Genomic DNA, 14,264 nt, shown 5'->3' on the forward strand with positions numbered 1-14,264 from the left:
TTTGGCTGTACACAGCCACTCATCCACTTCTTTTCTTTTCTGCTTCTTCCTGTTTCTAACACTTAGACAAGATATTAGTACACAAAACCAATGTACTAAGGCTTAGAAACATACCTTTACTTGTGATTTGCACTTTGTTCAACCATGGGCACATTTTCACATTTAAGCACTTGTGTTTGCACTCAATCACCAAAATACTTAGAAATGGCCCAAAGGCACATTTCCCTTTCAATCTCCCCCTTTTTGGTGATTTATGCCAACACAACATAAGGCAACTAGAACAAGTGCAAAATCACTTCAAATAAAAACTAACTTTGAGTTTTATTCAATTTTGGCATATATGGATCATCTTTTGCCACCACTTGGTTTGTTTTTGTAAATCAAACTCAAATCTCTATCTCTAAATCAAACACACATGTTGAAGCATAAAGAGAATCATTCCAAAAGAGATTGATCAAAGATTTCAAAAACTCCCCCTATTTCCCATAATCAATACTTCTCCCCACAAGAAACCAACTTTTGACAAAAGAGACACTAAGAGAGTTTTGACAAAACAAAAACTCTAACAAAAACTCTATTCTACTATTTTCAAAATCTCTCAAGTGGTAGCTGATCCATTTATTGCTTTGGCCTTTATTTTCTCCCCCTTTGGCATCAAGCACCAAAACGGGATCAATCTTGGCCCTTTAACCCCATTGCCTCACCAAAATCTTCATTTAAGAGCAAATGGCAATAAGAGTTCATGAGATGGACTTGGAATAAGTTACCCTCTCATCGGAGTGCAGTGGAAGTCTTTCATTGGTCCAAGTCCACCTTTCCCTTTCAATTCTCCTTCGAGACTAAATCAAGCAAACTCAACCACATAGTTAGTCTCAAAGGGTCAAGTTGTAACACATCTCCCCCTAAACATGTGCATCACCTTGCAACGGACTTGTGAGGTCCAGGGAGTGTTTGTACAACTTGAGCACCACAATAAGCAACAAAATGCAGAATGAACATGATCAAAGGCATAAACACATGTATGTTACAATTCAATCCAAGTTCCGCGAATCTAAGACATTTAGCTCACTACGCAGCCTGCAAAAGGTCTTCTCATCTAGAGGCTTGGTAAAGATATCGGCTAGCTGGTTCTCGGTGCTAACATGAAATACTTCGATATCCCCCTTTTGCTGGTGGTCTCTCAAAAAGTGATGCCGGATGTCTATGTGCTTTGTGCGGCTGTGTTCAACAGGATTTTCCGCCATGCGGACAGCACTCTCATTATCACATAGGAGTGGGACTTTGCTCAGATTGTAGCCAAAGTCCCGGAGGGTTTGCCTCATCCAAAGTAGTTGCGCGCAACACTGTCCTGCGGCAACATACTCGGCCTCAGCGGTGGATAGGGCAACGGAAGTTTGTTTCTTAGAATTCCATGACACTAGGGACCTTCCTAAGAATTGGCACGTCCCCGATGTACTCTTCCTATCGACCTTACATCCAGCATAGTCGGAATCCGAGTATCCAACCAGGTCAAAGGTAGACCCCTTTGGATACCAGAGCCCGAAGCAAGGCGTAGCAACTAAATATCTAAGGATTCGCTTCACCGCCACTAAGTGACATTCCTTAGGATCGGATTGAAATCTAGCACACATGCATACGCTAAGCATAATATCCGGTCTACTAGCACATAAATAAAGTAAAGACCCTATCATTGACCGGTATGCTTTTTGATCAACGGACTTACCTCCTTTGTTGAGGTCGGTGTGTCCGTCGGTTCCCATCGGAGTCTTTGCGGGCTTGGCATCCTTCATCCCAAACCGCTTTAACAAGTCGTGCGTGTACTTTGTTTGAGAGATAAAGGTGCCGTCCTTGAGTTGCTTTACTTGGAACCCTAGGAAGTAGTTCAACTCGCCCATCATCGACATCTCGAATTTCTGCGTCATTACCCTGCTAAACTCTTCACAAGACTTTTGGTTAGTAGAACCAAATATTATGTCATCGACATAAATTTGGCACACAAACAAATCACCATCACATGTCTTTGTAAAAAGAGTTGGATCGGCTTTCCCAACCTTGAAAGCATTAGCTATTAGAAAGTCTCTAAGGCATTCATACCATGCTCTTGGGGCTTGCTTAAGTCCATAGAGCGCCTTAGAGAGCTTACACACATGGTCGGGGAACCGATCATCCTCGAAGCCAGGGGGTTGCTCTACGTACACCTCCTCCTTGATCGGCCCGTTGAGGAAAGCGCTCTTCACATCCATTTGGTACAACCTGAAAGAATGGTGAGCGGCATATGCTAGCAAGATTCGAATTGATTCTAGCCTAGCCACAGGAGCAAAAGTCTCCTCGAAATCCAAACCTGCGACTTGGGCATAACCTTTTGCCACAAGTTGAGCCTTGTTCCTCGTCACCACTCCGTGCTCGTCTTGTTTGTTGCGGAACACCCACTTGGTTCCCACAACATTTTGCTTAGGACGAGGCACCGGCGTCCAAACTTCATTCCTCTTGAAGTTATTGAGCTCCTCTTGCATGGCCAACACCCAGTCCGGATCTAGCAAGGCCTCTTCTACCCTGAAAGGCTCAATAGAAGAGACAAAGGAGTAATGTTCACAAAAATTAACTAATCGAGATCGAGTAGTTACTCCCTTGCTAATGTCACCCAGAATTTGGTCGACGGGATGATCCCTTTGGATCATCGCTCGAACTTGGGTTGGAGGTGCCGGTTGCACTTCTTCCTCCATCACATGATCATCTTGTGCTCCCCCTTGATCACACGCCTCCTGTTGATGAACCTGTTCATCGTCTTGAGTTGGGGGATTCATCATAGTTGAGGAAGAAGGTTGATCTCGCTCATCTTGTTCCTGTGGTCGCACATCACCAATAGCCATGGTGCGCATAGCGGCCGTTGGAACATCTTCTTCACCTACATCATCACAATCAACAACTTGCTCTCTTGGAGAGCCATTAGTCTCATCAAATACAACGTCGCTAGAGACTTCAACCAAACCCGATGATTTGTTGAAGACTCTATACGCCTTTGTATTTGAGTCATAACCTAACAAAAACCCTTCTACAGCTTTGGGAGCAAACTTAGAATTTCTACCTTTCTTTACTAGAATGTAGCACTTGCTCCCAAATACACGAAAGTAAGATACATTGGGTTTGTTACCGGTTAGAAGCTCATATGACGTCTTTTTGAGGAGGCGATGAAGGTAGACCCTGTTGATGGCGTGGCAAGCCGTGTTCACGGCTTCCGACCAGAAACACTCGGGGGTCTTGAATTCTCCAAGCATTGTCCTCGCCATATCGATTAGCGTCCAGTTCTTCCTCTCTACCACACCATTTTGCTGTGGTGTGTAGGGAGCGGAGAACTCGTGCTTGATCCCTTCCTCCTCAAGAAATTCCTCCACTTGAAGGTTCTTGAATTCGGACCCGTTGTCGCTCCTTATCTTCTTCACCTTGAGCTCAAACTCATTTTGAGCTCTCCTGAGGAAGCGCTTGAGGGTCCCTTGGGTTTCAGACTTATCCTGCAAAAAGAACACCCAAGTGAAGCGGGAAAAATCATCAACAATAACTAAACCATACTTACTCCCTCCTATGCTCAGATAGGCGACAGGTCCGAAGAGGTCCATATGCAGCAGCTCCAGGGGTCTTGACGTGGTCATCACGTTCTTGCCGTGATGCGCTCCTCCCACTTGTTTACCTGCTTGACAAGCTGCACAAGGTCTATCTTTTTCGAAATATACGTTAGTCAAACGTATCACGTGTTCTCCCTTTAGAAGCTTATGGAGGTTCTTCATCCCCACATGTGCTAAGCGGCGATGCCACAGCCAGCCCATGCTAGTCTTAGCTATTAAGCATGCATCTAGACCGGCCTCTTCTTTTGCAAAATCAACTAAATAAAGTTTGCCGTCTAATACACCCTTAAAAGCTAGTGAACCATCACTTCTTCTAAAGACAGACACATCTACATTTGTAAACAGACAATTATATCCCATATTGCATAATTGACTTACAGATAATAAATTATATCCCAAAGACTCAACTAAAAACACATTAGAAATTGAGTGCTCATTTGAAATTGCAATTTTACCTAAACCTTTTACCTTGCCTTGATTCCCATCACCGAATATAATTGAATCTTGGGAATCTTTATTCTTGACGTAGGAGGTGAACATCTTCTTCTCCCCCGTCATATGGTTTGTGCATCCGCTGTCGATAATCCAGCTTGAACCCCCGGATGCATAAACCTGCAAGGCAAATTTAGGCTTGGGTCTTAGGTACCCAACTCATGTTGGGTCCTACAAGGTTAGCACATATATTCTTAGGGACCCAAATGCAAGTTTTATCTCCCTTGCATCTTGCCCCTAACTTCCTAGCAATTACCTTCTTGCCCTTTCTACAAATAGCAAAGGGAGCATTGCAAGTATAATAAATGGTAGAAGGTTCATTTTCTACTTTCCTAGGAGCATGAATAACATTCTTTTTAGGAACAACATTTTTCCTAGTAACAATTCTATCATACACATAAGAAGAACTAGGAGCAAACATGGCATGAGAATCATAAACATATGAATCAAGAGCATCATAACTTCTATTTGCATTTCTAGTATGTCTTCTATCATGATACAAAAAGGCATGGTTCCTTTTAGCACTAGTAGCCATAGGGGCCTTCCCTTTCTCCTTGGCGGGAATGGGAGCCTTATGGCTTGTTAAGTTCTTGGCTTCCTTCTTGAAGCCAAGTCCATCCTTAATTGAAGGGTGTCTACCAATCGTGTAGGCATCCCTAGCAAATTTTAGCTTTTCAAAATCACTTTTGCTAGTCTTAAGTTGAGCATTAAGACTAGCTACTTCATCATTTAGTTTTGAAATTGAAACTAGGTGTTCATTATAAGCATTAATGTCAAAATCCTTACACCTAGTACAAATTGCAACATGTTCTACACAAGAGTTAGATTTATTTGCTACTTCTAATTTAGCATTCAATTCATCATTAATGCTTCTTAATTTAGAAATTGTCTCATGGCAAGAAGATAATTCACAAGAAAGCATTTCATTTCTTTTAATTTCTAGAGCAAGAGAATTTTGTGCACTAACAAATTTATCATGTTCTTCATGCAACAAATCCTCTTGCTTTTCTACAAGTATGTTCTTATCATTCAAGGCATCAATCAATTCATTAATTTTGTCTACCTTGGTTCGATCTAGACCTTTAAACAAGCATGAATAATCAATTTCATCTTCATCACTAGATTCATCATCACTAGAAGAAACATAAGTGGTATCTTGAATACTTACCTTCTTCTCCCTTGCCATAAGGCAAGTATGACGCTCGTTGGGGAAGAGAGATGACTTGTTGAAGGCGGTGGCGGCGAGTCCCTCATTGTCGGAGTCGGAGGAGGAGCAGTCCGAATCCCACTCCTTTCCGATATGTGCTTCGCCCTTGGCTTTCTTGTAGTGCTTCTTCTTCTCTCTTTTGTTCCCCTTTTCCTGGTCACTTTCATTATCCGGACAGTTAGCAATAAAATGACCAAGCTTACCGCATTTGAAGCATGATCGCTTTCCCTTGGTCTTAGTCTTGCTTGGCTGTCCATTGCGACTCTTTAGCACCGTCTTGAATCTTTTGATGATGAGGGCCATCTCTTCATCATTAAGACCGGCCGCTTCAATTTGCGCCACCTTGCTGGGTAGCGCTTCCTTGCTCCTTGTTGCTTTGAGAGCAAGAGGTTGCGGCTCGTTGATCGGTCCATTCAAGGCGTCGTCCACATACCTTGCCTCTTTGATCATCATTCGCCCGTTGACGAATTTTCCTAGGACTTCTTCGGGCGACATTTTGGTGTACCTGGGATTCTCACGAATATTATTCACCAGATGAGGATCAAGAACGGTAAAGGACCTGAGCATTAGTCGGACGACGTCGTGGTCCGTCCATCGCGTGCTTCCGTAGCTCCTTATTTTGTTGATAAGGGTCTTGAGCCGGTTGTATGTCTGAGTTGGCTCCTCGCCCCTTATCATCGCGAACCGTCCAAGCTCGCCTTCCACCAACTCCATTTTGGTGAGCAAGGTAACGTCATTCCCCTCATGAGAAATCTTGAGGGTGTCCCAGATCTGCTTGGCGTTATCCAAGCCGCTCACTTTGTTATATTCATCCCTGCACAATGAAGCTAGAAGAACAGTGGTAGCTTGTGCATTCTTATGGATTTGCTCATTAATGAATGAAGGGCTATCCGAGCTATCAAATTTCATTCCACTTTCAACAATCTCCCAAATGCTTGGATGGAGAGAAAATAGGTGAGTACGCATTTTGTGACTCCAAAATCCGTAGTCCTCTCCATCAAAGTGAGGAGGCTTGCCAAGTGGAATGGGGAGCAAATGAGCATTTGAGCTATGTGGAATGCGTGAATAATCAAAAGAAAAGTTTGAGTTAACCGTCTTTTGTTTGTCGTGGTCGTCGTCCTTTTGGGAAGAAGAAGATTCGTCGCTGTCGTAGTAGACAATCTCCTTGATGCGCCTTGTCTTCTTCTTCTTCCCATCTTTTCGTCTATGGCCTGAGCCTGAGTCGTTTGACTTGTCATCCTTTGGCTCGTTGACGAAGGACTCCTTCTCCTTGTCGTTGATCACGATTCCCTTCCCCTTAGGATCCATCTCTTCGGGCGGTTAGTCCCTTTCTTGAAGAGAACGGCTCCGATACCAATTGAGAGCACCTAGAGGGGGGGTGAATAGGTGATCCTGTAAAACTTCAAAACTTAAGCCACAAAAACTTGTTAAGTGTTAGCACAATTATGGCCAAGTGGCTAGAGTGGAGTCGAAACACAATAACCACAAGAAATCAATCACAGAGATGACACGGTGGTTATCCCGTGGTTCGGCCAAGTACAAAACTTGCCTACTCCACGTTGTGGCGTCCCAACGGACGAGAGTTGCACTCAACTCCTCTCAAGTGATCCAATGATCAACTTGAATACCACCGTGTTCTTCTTTTCTTTGCTCTTTTCCCGTTTGCGAGGAATCTCCACAACTTGGAGTCTCTCACCCTTACAATAGAGTTTCACAAAGAAGCACGGAGTAAGGGAGGGAAGCAACACACACAAATCCACAGCGAAACGCGCACACACGGCCAAGAATCGAGCTCAAAAGACTGTCTCCAAATTCTCACTAGAACGGAGCTCGAATCACTTAGAATGACAAACAAATGCGCAAAGACTGAGTGTGGATGATCAAGATTGCTCTAAGGTTGCTTGGGTATCTCCTCCATGCGCCAAGGGGTCCCTTTTATAGCCCCAAGGCAGCTAGGAGCCGTTGGGAACAAATCTGGAAGGCCATCTTTGCCTTCTGTCTCGTGGCGCACCGGACAGTCCGGTGCACACCGGACACTGTCCGGTGCCCGATTTGTTTCCATAAAAAGCTCATCCGACCGTTGCTTTCTGATGCAGATCTGCGCACAGTTGGCGCACCGGACATGTCCGGTGCACACCGGACAGTCCGGTGTACCTTTCCGACCGTTGGCTCGGCCACGTGTCGCGCGCCGATCGCGCGGCCGACCGTTGGCCCGGCCGACCGTTGGCTCACCGGACAGTCCGGTGTACACCGGACAGTCCGGTGAATTTTAGCCGAAGTCGCCGGAGAAAAATCCGAGAGCGGCTGGTTTGCCCCGCGCTGGTCTGGCGCACCGGACACTGTCCGGTGCACACCGGACAGTCCGGTGCCTCAGCCCGAAACAGCCTTTGGCTGTACTCAGCCACTCATCCACTTCTTTTCTTTTCTGCTTCTTCCTGTTTCTAACACTTAGACAAGATATTAGTACACAAAACCAATGTACTAAGGCTTAGAAACATACCTTTACTTGTGATTTGCACTTTGTTCAACCATGGGCACATTTTCACATTTAAGCACTTGTGTTTGCACTCAATCACCAAAATACTTAGAAATGGCCCAAAGGCACATTTCCCTTTCAGTATCAACTCACTAAATTCAATAAACATGTAGTATAAATTTAATAAAACACATAATATGACAATAAACACACATAAATTTAATAAATTAAATAACATATGACAATATAATATAAAAATAAACACACATAAATTTAATAAATTCAATAAACCTTTACGGCTTGGCGCGTGGGGCGGGCGGCGGCGTGGGCGCAGCCGGTGGCGGCTTGCCGGGCGCGTGGGGGCAGGCGGTGGTCGGCCGGCGGTGGCGTGCCGGGCTCGTGGGCGGGCGGCCGGTGGCGGCTTGTCGGGCGCGTGGGGGGTGGGCGGCGGGCGGCCGGCGGCGGCGTGCCGGGCGCGTGAGGCGGCCGGGCGGCTTGACGGGCGGCGCCGGCGGCGAGCCGGGAGCGTGGGGCGGGCGGCGGTCGCGAGCGGCGGTCGCGGGCGGCGGTGGGGCGGCGGCGTGCCGGGCGGGTGGCAGAGAAGGAAGTGAAAGGAGAGAAGGAAAGGAGAAGAGAGAAGAGAGCCGGTCGGGCGGTTTAGTTACCTTCTTTACCGAGTGCCCGCGATCCGGCACTCAGCAAAGATTTTTTTAAAATTTAAAAATAAACTTTGCTGAGTGCCGGATCTCGGGCACTCGGCAAAGACATCTTTGCCGAGTGCTAGCTGTAAAGGCACTCGACAAAGATCTGTTCTACAGTCTTTGCCGAGTGCTAGCTGGACAGCACTCGGCAAAGTATACTTTATTTTTTTTATTCTTGGCAACCAAACTTTTTGTGGTGTGTTCCTACACTATGTAGACCTACAAGTACTATTTTAGTACAATTATAAAAAGTGTTTTTTATAACTATTAGATTTAGTTCGTTTATTTGAATTTCTTCGAAAAATTCAGATTTGAATTGCAGGTCACTCGAAACTTGAAAAACCGTGCATGCAAAAATGATATTCATGTTACTTAGCATAAGTTACGACCGATTCCAGGAGCGGATCGGAAACTTCGAGCAACATGCTCACTAAACATGGTCGTGAACTTGCCATCCACATGTTTAAAAATTGTATAAAACACAAACAAAGTCAGAAAATCATGAAACTTTTCAACATGTCATGATATCATATATAGAGGCTGTGATAAAAATTTTAGAATGTTTGGAGAAAGTTGTGAGACACTATGTGTAGAAACCTAAGAGAACTACACATGAAATCATAGAGTTTCAATGTGGATATCTTAGGTTTCTACACATAGTGCATCATAGTTTTCTCAAAATTTTTCAAATTTTTATCACAGCATGTACATATGATATCATGACACGTGGACAAGTTTCATGATTTTCTGACTTTGTTTGTGTTTTATACAATTTTTAAACATATGGATGGCAAGTTCACGACCATGTTTCACTACCGGACACAACTCCTTTGCCGAGTGCCTTAGGCACTCAGCAAAACATATAAAACACTCGGCAAACACTTTGCCGAGTGTAACACTCGGCAAAGAACGCTCGGCGAACTGTACATCGGCAACGGACTCTTTGCCTAGTACTTTTTGTCGGGCACTCGGCAAAGACTTTGCCGAGTGGCATTTGGTACTCGGCAAAGAAAAGTCGCCATCACGGCGCTAAGTGACGGTGACGGATCCTTTGCCGAGTGTCTTCTTTGGCACTCGGCAAAGAGGCCAATTTTACTGAGTGCCTGCTATCATGGCCCTCGGCAAAGACGACTCCAGTGGGCCCCACCGCCAGTCCCTGTGCCGAGAGCTCTCGTAGGCACTCGACAAAGGAGGCTTCTTTGCCGAGTGTCTAATGGACTGGCTCTCGGAAAAGAGTCCTTCAGTGGGCCCCTTTGCTAGTCCCTTTGCCGAGTGCGCTGGGCGGCACTCGGCAAAGGTGGCTTCTTTGCCGAGTGTCTTGACCACAGCACTCGGCAAAGAAGGCTTTACCGGTTCCCAGGTTTCCTTCTTTGCCGAGTACCATGGTCATAACACTCGGCAACGATACCCTTTGTCGAGTGTTACACTCGGCAAAGTGACCAGGAAGTCCCTTTTTTATTCGTTTTTGATGTTCCATCCAAACAAACAAAAGATATATATCATTCACATCACATTATATATCATTCGCATAACAGAATCAACACATTTATCATCAACACCATATATATTACAAATATCACCACATAAATCAGGTTTCACAGCACATAAGTCTCAACAAGTATCTCACAAGACCAAGTATAACTAACATCACCAACACTCACAAATATAAGTCTGGATCATCACAAAACAGGTCGTCAACGAGGTGGGCATCTGGACTGGTTCGGCGAAGGGCTGGACGAAGCGTGAGGGTTGTTCGACGCCGCCGATTGACCCGGCACAGAGAAGAGATTGCATGTGTGAGAACATATGAATATATATCATGCAGTACTAAAATTTTGATACTCACAGGAGTAGTGAACTCAGCAGGGTCAGCTGCAGGGAACAACGGAGGTGGTGGAGCATGACCCTGTGCGGCGCCAAGGCTCTGCATGTACGCGAACATCTCTGCCATCCTCTTCTCCAGCTCCTCACGTTGCCTCCTCTCATCATCTAGCTGAGTCTGTAATATTTCGCCCTAATGTTACGATAATGCAAAGAGAAGATATATAATAATCAATGAACAATGAATAGATAAGGAATAACCTGGAGTTGCTGGATACGATGCTGTGAGCTATCCTGCCGAGGTTGTATGGCTAGGCTCGCGCTCATGCTCCTAGCTCGCACCTGAGATAGAGTGGGAGTGGACGACGAGTCGATTGCCCCGTCGGCAATCCAGTACCGTCCATGCCTCTTGCCTCCTCCGACCCTCATGAGGACATCTCCGTCGATGTCCTCGGTCCTCGGATCGTAATCTGGCCCGTGGACCTCCTTGGCCATGGCGGTGTACTCACTGAGGCGGCTGTGGACGGCGGGGTTGGTGTACGCCTCGGGCCCGTCATCCGGGTTGTAGGTGACATCGGACGTCGTCTTCCCCTTGTGGGCCATAGCATATGCCGAGAACGTGGAGCAAGGCGCGCCACCATGTGCCGCCGACTGCGAGATAACCAACGAGATGGTTAGAAATCATGTCTAATCGAAAGTTATATACCTAAATAAAAAAGAGCGCGTACCCATGCTTCCGCGTATTTGCCCAGGCTGCGGCTGCCTTGATGGTGGGAGGGACCTTGCATCATCAAACGCCATTCTTGGCTAGCGTTGTGCGCCTCGTCCCACTCAGCCGAGCACCACCTCTGCACCATCTTCTCCCAGCACTCAGGATGCGCGGCGCACCAATGAGGAATCATCTAAAAAAATACAAGTACACGGCATATCAGAAGATAAAATTAAGCATATTTAGTACCAATAATAAAGTTTTGTATTTACCTGCAAGTACTGGTCCAGAGTCAACGACATGGTTCGGGCGTCCTTCTTGCTCACCTTCTCCCCAAGGACGGAGCCGTGGTAAGTGACGATGGCCTGTATGCACGCCTCGTAGTGCATGTCCACGACGAGCTTCTTACAGCTCGTGGTAGCCACCACATCTGCCCTGGCCTCGTATCCAGCCTCGCATCTGAAGAAATCCTACATACAAAGATGATGTATCCATACATTATTTCAAGAATATGCAACAAATGCGACTTATTAAACAATATAGTGCGAGGAAGACTTACCCACAACTCTTGCTTCACCCGCTCCGCCTTGTTGTTGAATTCTCTGCCGTCCCGATCTACTGCATCAGGGGCGACGGCATAGTGGTCGAAGGTGTAGGCTGGGCTCATCACTCCGGCGTACTCGACAAGTCCAGGGAAGTGTTCCCTGCATAGAAGGCCGAGGATGCCATTGGGGTTGCGGCCGTGACCACCTGCACTCTCTAAAACCTTCCAAGACCTTTCCAAGTGATTAAGATAAAGTATTAGTTTCTGTTATTAATTTGAACATATAATATGAAAAAGCAGCAACAACATCTAAAGTTACCTACCTCTCTCCATCGGGTTGTATCAGCGGACGTCCGTCACGAAGTATGGGTCGCTGAGGGAGACTCGCGGGACCTCGCAGGTAAATGCTCCTCGAATCTGAGGAGCCAGAACCTGGGACGTCCTACTGAGCGGCGGCGTCGTCGTCGTCCTGCTGCGCCGGATCGACAGCGGCTTGCTGCTCCACCTGCTGTTGTACGACGTCGTCCTGCTGCGCCTCCTCCTCCGTCCTATGGGTGCTCCTCCTCCCCCTCCCCCTCCCCCTCCTCGTCCTCGTCCCATCGCCCACCATCTTTGTCCAACAACCTGCAATTAAGAGTAAGCAATTAAGCACATGTAATATGTATTTAGAAACATATGCAAAATAAATGAAATATAGCATTACATCGATTAAAAATAATCTTCATATGTGTCCGGGTTAGCCGGATCATAAGTGTCATCATCACTATCAACCATTTCATAGTCAACACCATCTGAAGGCGCAATTTCGTCATTGGCATTGCCTTCAAGCATTTCTAAGTCATTCTCATTTTGCACCTCATCATCCTCCTCATCAACAACCATTTCAATATCTACTTCCATTCCGATCGCTTCGGTTAAGTCTATCTCAAATCGCCCTTCTAGCACATCTTCTTGGAAGAACTCTCCGTCATATGTGTCCGGGTCTAAGTTATAATCTTCATCGTTTGGAACAGGTAATTTACCGTGCGGTGATACCTTATACACAACATCCCAACCCTTAAGATGTTGTTTCGTTTGGCACACATATGGAAGATAATACACTTGTGTGGCCTGTTGGGCCACAATATAGACATCGTCTCCTGGTAAGGTGGAATCCTGTCGAATTTCGACTAGCCCAAGATTAGAATGTGTCCGTCTCATAACTTCAGGGTCAAACCAATGACATTTGAATATCACTGGATTAAGAGGTTCAGAACCATGAAAATTGAGTTCATATATTTGTTCAATTCTTCCATAATACTCGACCTCATCAAGCCCGGGCGTAAAGACTCCAGAACACGTGGTTTTTTGATTGGGCCGACTTTGGTCGTAGCTTGTTGTGCGAAAACGGTATCCATTGACGTCATACCCAGAAAATTTCCTGACCCTATAGGCAAAGCCATTGGCTACTTGTCTCAACTCGGCACTCATAGACGGCTCTCTTTGGCCCTGCAAGTTCAAACACGCTAGATTGTTATATTATTCGCAATGGCTTTGAACAACTTCAAATGACAAACTAAGCACGTACCTTACGTTTAAACCAGGAAATGAAATCGGGCAATCCATTTCCCGCACCCTTTCTAAGAAGGGTATCATATTCCTGTGGAGTTGGGTCCCTTGATCGACGCCAGAATTCATGAAGAAATTGCTCCATGTATGGCGTCACCTCTTCAAGGTTGGTCAATACATATAGCATGATATGGCGTCACTCTTCATGTCTCAGGGTCTTGGTGGTCGAACCACTCGCGCTTCCGAGTTTCCCTCGAAAAATGCTGAGGTTCGATTCATTGCCGCCATCATTGTAACGAGGGGGTGGATTATGCACGCTCGGCAGTTTGTCACCATAGTAAGTTGTTGTGAAGTTTGACACCTCCTCCAGTATGTATGCCTCTGCAATGGAAGCCTCGATTTTGCATTTATTTCTACATTTCTTTCGGATAGTCTTTAGACATCTCTCGATTGGATAGCACCAACGTCCCTGACGGGCCCCCCCATCCGGGCCTCATACGGGAGATGAAGAATCAAATGCTGCATCGGATTGAAGAAGCCGGGTGGAAAGATCTTCTCCAGCTTACACAGTAACACGGGTGCCATCCTTTCCAAGTCTGCAATCATGGTCCGAGCTAACTCTTTTGCACAAAGCTGGCGGAAGAAATAGCTCAACTTTGCAAGCGCTAGCCAGACATGCTCAGGGACATAGCCTCGAACCATCGCCGGAAGAATTCGTTCAATCCATATGTGGAAGTCATGACTCTTCATCCATAAGACTCACAGAGTAGATAAGTTCACCCCCCTACTAAGGTTAGCTGCATACCCATCAGGGAACATTAACATCTTGATCCACTGTAGTACTTCCTTCCTCTGGGCCCTGCTCAGGACGAAATCGGCCTTAGGCCTTCTCCATGTCTTTCCACCACTAGGCGGCTTCATCTCTTGGTTTGGTCTATCACATAACTCTGCCAGATCCACTCTTGCCTTTACGTTATCCTTTGACTTATCAGGAATCTCCATAATTGTTGCCCAAAGTGCCTCGGCGACATTCTTTTCAGTGTGCATTACGTCAATGTTGTGTGGAAGGAGCAGGTCATCATAATAGGGGAGCCGAGTCAAGCCCGACTTATGTGTCCACATATGTTGCTCACTGTCACACCCGGT

The sequence above is a fragment of the Zea mays genome, chromosome 4 (assembly GCF_902167145.1).
Source record: "Zea mays cultivar B73 chromosome 4, Zm-B73-REFERENCE-NAM-5.0, whole genome shotgun sequence".
In the NCBI taxonomy this organism is placed as follows: domain Eukaryota; kingdom Viridiplantae; phylum Streptophyta; class Magnoliopsida; order Poales; family Poaceae; genus Zea; species Zea mays.